Genomic DNA, 11,149 nt, shown 5'->3' with positions numbered 1-11,149 from the left:
GATTCTGTGTCTCCCTCTCTCTCTGCCCCTCCCCCGTTCATGCTCTGTCTCTCTCTGTCCCAAAAATAAATAAACGTTGAAAAAGATCATTCACTCTCAGTCCTACCTCCCTCACTAGTCAGCCATGATGGGTGTACAGGAGACCATGACTAGAGTGGGCACATTGGTCGGTGGGGTCTGGGATGAGCACAGCTGCTATAAACCCACTCAGTGTCCAGAATCTGTGTTCTGAGCCCCGCGCATTGGCGTGCCTGTGGGGTTGAAGACACCCCTTGGTCCCTGAGATACTGCCTCTCCCTGCATCAGAATCATTTAGGCTGTTGTTTCGAATGCAGGTCCCCGGATGTCACCTCAGCTTTGTTACCCAGGCAACTTACCCAGAAGTAATTTCTTATCCCATAAGGATGGGCCTGGAAGTCTGTATTCTATCAGAAAGGGGATAGCCAATGAGAAGCAGTCTAATGCAATGATTCAGAACTCAAGCTCTGATGATTACCCATTCCTTCCATTGATATTTGTATGATCTCTGGGGAAATTACTTACCCTTCCTCTGCCTCATCTGTCAAGTGGTGATAACGGCCTTCATATCCACCTCATAGAAGGATTTACTTAGTAAGTCCATATTAACGTGCCTAGAACAGTGCCGGGGACATGATAAGGCTTACTACATGCTAGCTATTACTATTACTGTATAACGAGCACCCCTATTATTCTTTAAAATCAAGTTTGAGATCCACAGGTCCAGTTTGCTCATCGTGGACTCTACATCTGCTTTTCTGCTCAGCCCTACAGAGGCTTCCTAGGCTTGGAGCTCTGTGTTGTTTTCCCAACCTGTTTTCCTCAAACATAGACCCTCTTAACTCTTGTCTTTCCAATCCTTCACTGGGTACCAGGGATAAGTATCTTACACGGTTACTGCTTGTCCTTCAGTCAGAATGGTCTGGCCACAGAGAACAGGGATGCTGCTGGTTGCCTGAGGCGTACCCACTCTCCATGTGGGGAGAAAGGAATTTTCTGTAATTGGGGCCCAACTATAAAAATGGAAGTCCCTAATTGTCCCTGAATTATTCAATTCAGTGTTGATAACCACACAATCCTAGCAGAAGCTACTTTGGACACAGCACGTTAGAAAAAGGCCCCTTCTCTTAGAGCCTTGCCGTTGGGGTGACAAACTGTCCCACTATCCCCTAGACTGTTCTGGTTCTAGCCCTGAAATTCCTGGATCTCAGGAAACCCCACAGTCCTGAAGAAACCAGTGAGGTTGGTCCCCTGTGTCCCATAGATACTAGTTTGGGTCTCCAGGAGAGACTACGTAGAAATGCTCAGTTGAGGTATTCCCGGATGGCTGAGTCGATTAAGCGTTGGACTCTGGATTTCTGCTCAGGTCATGATCTCACCATTCGTGAGTTCAAACCCACATGGGGCTCTGCGCGCTCAGGGCGCAACCTGCTTGGGATTCTCTATCTCTGCGCCACCCTCCCCCTCAAAATAAATAAATAAACTTAGAAAAAAAATGCTCAGTTGGACTCCCAGCTGTAAGGCAGGGGCTTAACTGGGGTCTTGCCCGGCCATACTAACCCTCACAAGTGCAAAGCTCAGAAGAGCCTCCTGATTGTGCTGGTTTAGATCACCAAGGTATGGAAAACACACTAGCACTTTTTGTTTGCGAGGCTGACCTAGAGCAAAATTAGACTGAATGCCTCATGTTTTCTGTAACACAATAGGGATCTGAGGAACTCCACAATATGGTGCTTTGTGTAAGGCACTCAGAACTTGTATCCTCCAGTCTGCCATGTTTTCTGATGTGAATAACAGCAAGAGCTATAAATATCAATTCTTCCCCGCGTCTGGAGATTTATATGCTGACTGCATTTCAGTTGGAAGACGGCAGGAGGGTTTGCTTTCCTATTTTCCCAGAAGAAGAGATTTGGGAGGGGAAGAAACAAGGATCTAGATTTTATAGAGTTGTAGAAATTACAAATGTTGCCAAGGTAGTTAATCAACAACCAAAGCCAACATAAAACCTCATCCTGTGCCTGCGCATGTATCCCTCTAACCCCAGTGGGCGTGAGTAATAATATCGACATGAAGCAAATTACCTGAAGGAAATTGCCTGAATGGGACCGCTATAGCAGGGGGGTAGGGCTTACTTAATTAAAGCACAGTTTAATTATTGCTATAACTTAAGGAAATGGAGTACCATGCAATAATATGGGGGTATGAGAGGTTTGAGCCTTGTCGGATAACAATTAATTTCAAATAGTTTGGGGAAGAGGGAGGCATGATTAAATACAGGAGCAGCTGACAAGTGAATCATCAGGGAAGTGAGTTTCTAACTAAATGGAAATGAGTCTAAGAGGAATGGGGGCGGGGAATCATTATGGCCAAGCTGGGGAGAAGAGGGAGGATGGTCTCTGCGTCAGAATAGCAGCCTAAAGGCTGAGTTCTGGGTTCTGTCTCTTTAATGGGATGCTCGGTGTGCTCCCAGGTGCGGTGCAGGACGAGTGCTCCCAGGTTGGGTCCAGGAAGCGGTAAGCTTGTTGCATCAGCAGGGCTGCTCACAAAGGCAGCCCCCGGGGGTGTCCTCTGTCCTTGGGCTCACACTTTGCTTCAAGCCACCACCTAAGTCCCTGCAGCATCCAGGGAGCCACAGAGCCCTTGGTTCAAAATGCAAATCGGGCCCGCCCTCTCCCCTGCCCACTTCCCAGCAATTGTGTTCTCCACCTGGCACTTCCAGTCTTTCCTTGTTTTGATTCATCAACTTGGGAAAGAACATTCTCTTTTCTTACCTACCTCAAAAGAAAGCTGGAAGCTAAAACAACATATAAAGCTACCAGTGAGGGAAGAGATGTATCCAGCTAAGGACGAAGATGAGAGTAAGAATATAAGGTATTGTCTTTCGTTTGAGAGAATTATCCCAAGTGGACGAGAACCGGAAGAAATTGGGGGGAAAGCCCTTAATCCACTCAAGAATATATATATATATATATATATATATATATACACCTATTCCTAAAATAAAACTACGTGGGTATACTTTTTCAATGTAATTTATTATTTTGGAAGAATTCAAAGCTGCCAGAAAGCTCGAGAGTAATTCAGAGAATTCTCATATATGCTTTACCCCAATTCACCAATTTGTTAGCGTTTGCCTCGTTCGTTCTCTCTCTCCCTCTCTCTCTCCACACACACACCACACATGCATTATTATTTGGAGCAGGTTAACAGCATCAATGTGCTTCAGAACATCTATGTGTATTTCCCGGAAACACAGTTATTCTTTTATGTGGAAAAGAATGGAAATTTAACATCGACTAATACTCTATCAGATACATATTCCAATGTGGTCAACTGTTCCAATAATGAGTTTTATGCAGGTTTTGCCTCCAATTTAATAGACACAGTCCAGGATCAGGTATAATGTTAAGTTGTCATGTCTCTTTATTCTCCTTAATGTGGAATTGTTTCTCAAGACTTTCTTTATCTTTCATAACACTGGCATTTTTGAAGAGAAAAGGCCAGTTATTTAATAGGATGTTTTTCACTATGGGTTTGTCTGAAGTTTCTTCATGAGTAGATTCGATTTATGCACCGAAGGCCAGGATACCACGAAACTGAGGCTGTGTCCTCCTCGGGGGTTGGTTCCGGAGGTACACAGGCCCGTCGGCCCATTGCCAATGTCGCCAATCCAGTTTCTCTGCTGTATAATTATTGTATTTCCTCTTACAACGAATAAATATTCAGTGGAGAGACACATCAACACCAAATAAATATCCTCCTTCTCATCACACTCCCTTTCGGCCCCATCAGATTTAGCATCTATTGATGATTCTGGTCTGAAATAATCTTTATTGTGATCTTGGCAAAACAGTGCTTTGCAACCTCTTAACTCCCTACACATTTATCAGTTGGCAGGGGTGATACAGGTAAAAATCACTATTCTTTTAAGTTTATTTATTTATTTGGGGGGTGGGGGGGACAGACAGACAGACAGGGAGGGGCAGAGAGTGAGGGAGAGAGAGAGCATCTGAAGCAGGCTCCACAGGGTCAGCCCAGAGCTTGATGTCAGGCTCGAACTCATGAGCAGTGAGATCTGAACCGTGAGACCATGACCTGAGCTGAAAAAGCATATTTCAGTGGATGGAATATAGTGGAAATAAGGTAATGTTTGAAGTCCTATGGACTTCAGCTCAAATTCCTTCCACAAGTTAAAAGCTATGAAGCCTTGAACCACTCCCCCATCCTCTCTGATACTGAGTAAAGTAAAATAATAAAACCCAATTTGTAATCTTATAGTGATTAGAGAATGTATGTAAAAGAACCTGACATACAGTAGGTACTCATTCTAAGTAGGATGTCATTGTTTCTGCTCTTAACTTTATGATTTCCCTCCTTGGGATGACTTTCTCTCTCTCTCAGAAATCTTAACAGCTTAATATGTTTTTTCTTCTTTAATTGAACAATTAAAGTTTATGAATTTATTTCTTAATCATGCTTGGCCTCATTTCATCCTTTGATATGTATTCATTATTTACATTATTTTCAAAATGATATGTTATTGTATTATCAATTTCTTCCTTGGTCCAATGGTTATCAGAAGATTTTTTTTTGTTTAAGTTCCAAATGCTTCTGTTGTTTTTTGTTTTGTTTTGTTTTGGGGTTTTTTTGGTTATAATTTAAACAAATTGCTTTTAGTTTTATTGAACTGTGATTAGAGAATGTGGCCTGCCCAATTTCTAGTCTTTTGAATTTATTGATATTTTCTTTATTTTCAACCATATGATTAGTACTTGGTCAATGTTCTATGATCTCTCAAAAAGATCTATTTTCTGTAGAAGAGAAGAGTATCAGGGGTCTGAGCTAGATTCAAGTTCAGGTTCAATAATGCCAGAGCACGAATCCAAGCAATACCAGCCATGTGCCATATATATATATGGCAAGAAGCCTGTGGCAACCTGAAATCTGTCCACAATGGCATTTAGTCAAATAGAGGCACATCTAGTGGGGTGAGGTCAATCCAGATTGCTGGGTAGAATTAGTTAAATAAAAGTACCATAGAAGAGAACAGCATTAGGCATGCGGGTTGGACTCGGCATCAGACTCTGACCAGGGAGCTGCTCTTTGGGACAAGACTGTGCCACCAGGTGCGGGCACCCAGGAACACTGTTGTGCCCAAGAATTTAGATAATGTTCCTGAGAGCTCCCTCTGTGGCTCCATGGTCTGGAAAGTGGAAGTTAAAGCACTGTTACCTGAGTCAAAGAAATGCTACTGTTTTCTTCTCTCCTCCACGGAAAGAACATCTAAAGAGTGGGTCACTACTACAACAGGGCAGACTCATAACTTAGGGTGATCGGTGAAGCTATATAACACAGGCGTGAACTGTACTCGAGGCAACCCCCTTCCTCTGGCTGAGGAGAGGCCTGAGCGCTGGCCATCCGCAGAGGAAGGCAATATTGGGACGCTAACAGTCAAGGTGGTCAGAGCTGATGTGCACTGAACACCCATTTTGGAGTCAGCACTTTGTATGCGTTACCACAGAGTTATCATTATTATCCCATTTTACAGATTAGGAAACCGAGGCTCAGATAAATGAAGTATGTCTTTTCTTAAGAGAACTAAAGAGCTAAGGATTGAAGTTCAACTCCAGAGCCTTACCTTTCACACTGTGCTGCTTCCTTCCTAAAGACACAGGGACTAGTTTTTACAGGACCACACCGACCAGCCCATCCTTGGAAAGATTATAAATATATATGTTTACATATACGGTTATGTAAATATATACAATATTATTTTGAAAGTTATATTATGCAAATACATTCTTAAATTTCAGGGGCATCAGTTCTGTCATCAAGTGATGTGGCTTGTAAAAATTGTGTTTTTGCAATATCTCCTTTCATTTAATGGTTTTCTCTAGGTCTTTTGTTGCTGCTTTTTTGGATGACAGTTTACTATTGTTAAGTCTTTAGTATTTTTCTCGTGATTTTTTAAATAGAAGTGTTATTTTACACACCGATTATACGATACATATCAAAAGTACACACACACATGCACACATATTCAGAGGTTTTTCCACATCCCGTCACCCCTGTACTTATGCACTATCACAGTTGTGTGTACTCTTGACTAGGTGTGAGACGATCATATGCCATCTTATATTCTATATTATAAACAAGAGAAGTAGTATTTCTCTATATAAGCTCTACTTTCTTTTAAATGTAAACACCGGGGCACCTGGGTAGTTCAGTCAGTTAAACGTCCCACTTCGGCTCAGGTCATGATCTTGCGGTTCGTGGGTTCGAACCCCGTGTCGGGCTCTGTGCTGACAGCTCGGAGCCTGGAGCCTGCTTTGGATTCTCTGTCTCCCTCTCTCTCTGCCCCTCTCACACTCTGTGTTTCTCTCTCAAAAATAAATAAACATTAAAAAAATTTAAACTGTAAACACTTATTCATTGTCTCTAAAATCTGACTTATCATTCCATAAATATTCATTTTAATGCATTTTTATCATACTTTTCAATGGTTCCTAGCTAACTGAGTTGTCACTTTTTTGCAGTAAAGGGACTTGGATAATTTTGGGTGTGTGGATGTGCCAGGGTGGTTTCAGAGCCTGATGTAATTTCATATTGCCCCATAACATTTGTATTAAAACATATTTGTTACCTTCAAACATACAATGGCATGGAACTTTTGAATTTTTCCTACAATGCTCAGAAATGTCAGAATCAATCCAGGTAAGTTACTGAGCAAAGATGTCCAAAACGCCACACCAAGTTCCAAAGAAACCATTGGGTGATGATTCACAAAGTGCCTCTATTCTTGCATGATTACCTTCATTTTCCAATAGGCTTTCAAGTTCCTTCCATGCTATCAATGAATAAGCGTATGGAATAGGGATAGGATCTGGGTTTGGGAGGTGTTATTGTAATCCTAAACACTCTGCAGCCCCTTGTTAAATAGTTGATGGGCTGCCTGTAGGAAGGAGCTTCTGTCTTCCAGGATCTTCCTTATCCAATGGGTCATAAGTACTAACACTCATAGCCATTGGAAATATTGAACACTTTGACACAGCTGTTGTTGACCTGTCAGCAGGGATCTGAATACTTCGGCACATAAATGTTCCTGAAGTTCAGAAGTGCTGTTTAGATCAAAATTCTCTCATGTGTCAAGACCAGAGGCCGATGTTCGGATGCAAGATTGCTTTGTCCGACCTGCCTTTTCTGTAGATGGACCTGACTTCAAAAAGTATCTTCCAGGATAGCTTGGATTTCTTATCTAAATATTCAACACAGATAGGAAGAGATTTCCCCCAAAATAGGCATGTTGTACTGAGATGTGAATCATCTGCTCTCCATCACCCACCCTGACTTCCTCATCATAGACACATAGTTTTGCACCTAGAGCGGTGTGAGAAACTCCATTGCGTAGTTCTGGAAGGTATTTGTATTATTTGTGTTGTGTAAAGATGCCACTCTTGATATATCAAGTAAGACAAACTTTGAAAGGGATCCTTCTAAGGAAGCAGAACCTGCCAGGCTTGTTGGGCTGAGACCAATTCCCTCAGCCCCTCAGATGGCACTGATCTCTTGGGAAAAGACCACTCCCCTCCTAACTCGTGACAGACATCTTTATCTGCTAAGAAGTTTGATTCAACAGGCTGGGCTCCCAGTGAGGTACACATGGTGAATCTTGGCAACTAGTTGTTTGCTTTCTCTGTAGCTCCTTTCCGGCAGTGAGAATACTGTGTCTTAGAACACCTAGGTTCAGTACTAGGAATGTATCTAAAGTAAGTAAAGGTGATGAGTGGGTTCATGTATCTTGAGATTTCTCCCTAAATGAAGACACAGATAGGAAGAGATGAGAAGGCTGGGGAAGCCCAGAATCTATCCCTTGGTCTGTGCTTTTTGGATAGCTTTCAGGTTTGGCAAGTCTCACTGGCCTAGGAAAATTGGGAGAAGGCTAGAACTTCCCCCTGCCTTGACCAATGCTGGACTTTTTTTTCCTGGTTAGTTTATAAGCCAATGTCTGATGTAAATCAGTGCTCTGTATATGACTCGTCAAAGGACTGCTGATGTTACTGTTCATATTCCTCACAATTTCTTCAGCTGAATCACACCTGGTGGATGGACATGAAATGCTTTTGCTGTCATCTTCCTCCCCCTCCTTCTCCTCCTTCTCCTCTTCTTTTTGCTGTTTTTCAGTCTCAGCGATCAAGAGAGAGAAGGGATCAAATCCTCGTGGCAGTATCTGTTTTGTCAGAAGGTTTTACTGAAAAGCTGCTGGTTGTACGCAGCAAAATCCCATGCATGGAATTATCAAGCTTATAGAATAAAATTCCTTTGACATTTTGCTCACATCTTTCCTCTTACCTAGAACACCTTCTGCAGTTTACCTGGTCAACCCCTACTTGGAAGGGCCACTTCCTGTCATCACCAGCAAGTCTTCTAAGGCAACTCCCTTTTGTGTACTGAGCTCCTGTTTGCTGCTGCCTAACCTCTGCATTAGGAAACTTCTTAGGCAAACAAGCAAACAAACAAACAAATAAGGGGTGCCCGGGGGCTCAGTCGGTTAAGCCTGCGACTTCGGCTCAGGTCATGATCTCGCGGTTTGTGGGTTTGAGCCCCGCATCAGGCTCTGTGCTGACAACTCAGAGCCTGGAGCCTGCTTTGGATTTTGTCTCCCTCTTTCTCTGTCCCTCCCCTTCTCGCACTCTGTCTCTCTGTCTCATAAATAAATAAAGGAAGGAAGGAAGGGTCTTTTCATCCATGCTTTAGCATGTTTTGCACATACCGTTATTATAATACTTGCAATAATGTGCCATGGTTAATTTTAGGTGGGTTCTGTTGCCTCACTTTCCAGATTTTGAACTTCTAAATACTGTGTCTCATTTTCGTCTCTATGATCACAAGCTCACTCAGAAGCTGGCATACTTAACATCTGCTCACAGATGCTTGTTGAGTGGGCATGTGGGATTTTCCTCCTTGATCCTGAATGGACATTTTTGACCCTGACACCCAGCGATGCACGCATCTCTGCCTGAATGAATGGTACAACCTTAGAGAAGATTTCGGAGCATGCCCCAGATCAGAGGCAGGCCCAGAAGGTGGGCAGGACAGTGAGGTGTCTGTTCTCCTAGTTCTTTTTTTTTTCAAGTTTATATATTTATTTATTATGTTTTTGAGAGAGAGCAGGCAAAAGAGGGACAGAGAGAGAGAGGGAGAGAGAGAATCCCAAGCCGGCTCCGTGCTGTCAGAGCAGAGCCCAACCTGGAGCTTGATCCCATGAACCGCGAGATCACGACCTGAGCTGAAACCAAGAGTCAGATGTTTAGCTGACTGAGCCACTCAGGCACCCCTCCCCTAGTTCTAAGTTCAAGAGAGGAGCTACAGGTTGAAAAGGAAAGAACTGCCAACTGAGGACATGTGAGGTTCTGGGCATGGTCCTGTGACCCTGGGACCTAGCGAGCATTGTGCAGCACGGGCTGGGGAAGAAGGGTGTCACCCATTTCTACACTACCGGTGTGTGGCTCTAGGGGCACAGAGATGACAAGAGGGAACATCATGTCATTTGTCCCCTTAAGATGCTGCTTGCCAGAGACAGTGTTCTTAGGAGAAGAAATCTCATGGATTTCTTCAACACCAAAGGCAGTGGTGTGGCAAGGGCCAGGCTCTCAAAAAAGAGGTCGGAGGAGAGGACTGTGGGCACAGGTGAGATTCCCTCAGAGGGCTTCCAGGCCAGATGGGGGACTTGGGAACAGAGGCTGTGGGCCTGCCTGTCTGCGGATGGGCCTGCCCAGCCAGCACCACCGGGTTTAATGATAACATAACCTAATTTGTATTGTCTGATGGGCTTAGGAAAACTTGGGTTATAGAGAAATAATACCTAAACAGTTTTGAATAGAGGGCATGTATAAAATGTGAAAAATCACATGCTCACCAGAATTATGCTGTGATTCGGTGCTTTGTAGGTATGTCAAAACACTGGGCAGCTCAGGGTAGGGGCAAACTTCCCATTTCCCGTGTTTGTCACCATGGAATCAATCATCTGAGCGGGCATTGAACATGGACCGTTCACCTTGAAAGATTAAAGTCCAGGAGAAAAATGTGTTTGAGAGGACGTAGGGAAGTGACATCCTGGCTGTCCCCCCACCAGATACTTCAAAGAGGAATTTACCCTGGTGATTTAACCACAGTCCAGGGTCTGGCCTTTAGTTTTTCAGGTTCAAAAGCTGAGAAAATTGGTTTTGTCAGCACACTGAGGTAAGATCAGTTTATCGGGCCCTCAGTCATACTAACCAAGTTCACCAGAGACAGATGTGTAAATCAAAACGCCATTTTATTAATTTACAATGACAAGTAAAATCGGCCAGGAGATCAGACACACATTCTGTTTCAAGCACATTCTCTCCCTGTGGTGAAATCTACGTGGGAAGTCAAATTATCATCGGAAGACAGCCAGGCGAGGCTGGAATCCGAGCGAGAAGAGGGAGCTGGCTGTCTGCTTGGAATGTTAAATGAAGCCGGATGCTCCCTCTCCACCAAAGGGATGTATCTAGAGGAAATCAGACAGACCGCATTCTCGGGGACAGGTCACCCGCTCTGAGCACAGAGCTGAGTGTGCACAACCCCTTCCTATTGGACACTGCCTTGTCCTGTGCTGACCGCGCCTCTGGGCTGACCTGCTTTCTCCAGCTGTATCACTTCCATTGACTAGGTTACAGCCCCGTTCTTTCTCTCCTTTGCCTTTGCTTCTACCCCTGCCTACCAGCGAGTCCGGGAAATGGACTGTTGTCCCAGAGTGACCCCGACCGAGGGTCAGCCGGGCCCGGCCTGCTCTGCTGAGGTTAGAAAGCCTCAGATGGTCACAGTGATAGCGATCAGTGTGTAAACCAAACACCACGCCCCCAGGCTCTGCCCGGCAACCTTCAGGCCAGATCCAGTGGGGCAGAGGATGCTAATGAATTGTTAATGAAGGGTGATCAATGCCTTTATCTCAGAACAGGGGCCGCCTCTTCTCTGCAAACCCTCTGCTGCCTTAATTGAACCCAGAGTAAGCCGCAGGTAGGAGCTGAGTGGATGAGAGTCTCAGTCCTGAAATTCAGGCTCGTTCTCGGCATCGGCACTCACACGTGATGTCTAAATGTTCAGGATG

This window comes from Prionailurus viverrinus, chromosome B1, assembly GCF_022837055.1.
Source record: "Prionailurus viverrinus isolate Anna chromosome B1, UM_Priviv_1.0, whole genome shotgun sequence".
Lineage (NCBI taxonomy): Eukaryota > Metazoa > Chordata > Mammalia > Carnivora > Felidae > Prionailurus > Prionailurus viverrinus.
Note: the sequence above shows the minus strand (reverse complement) of the source record.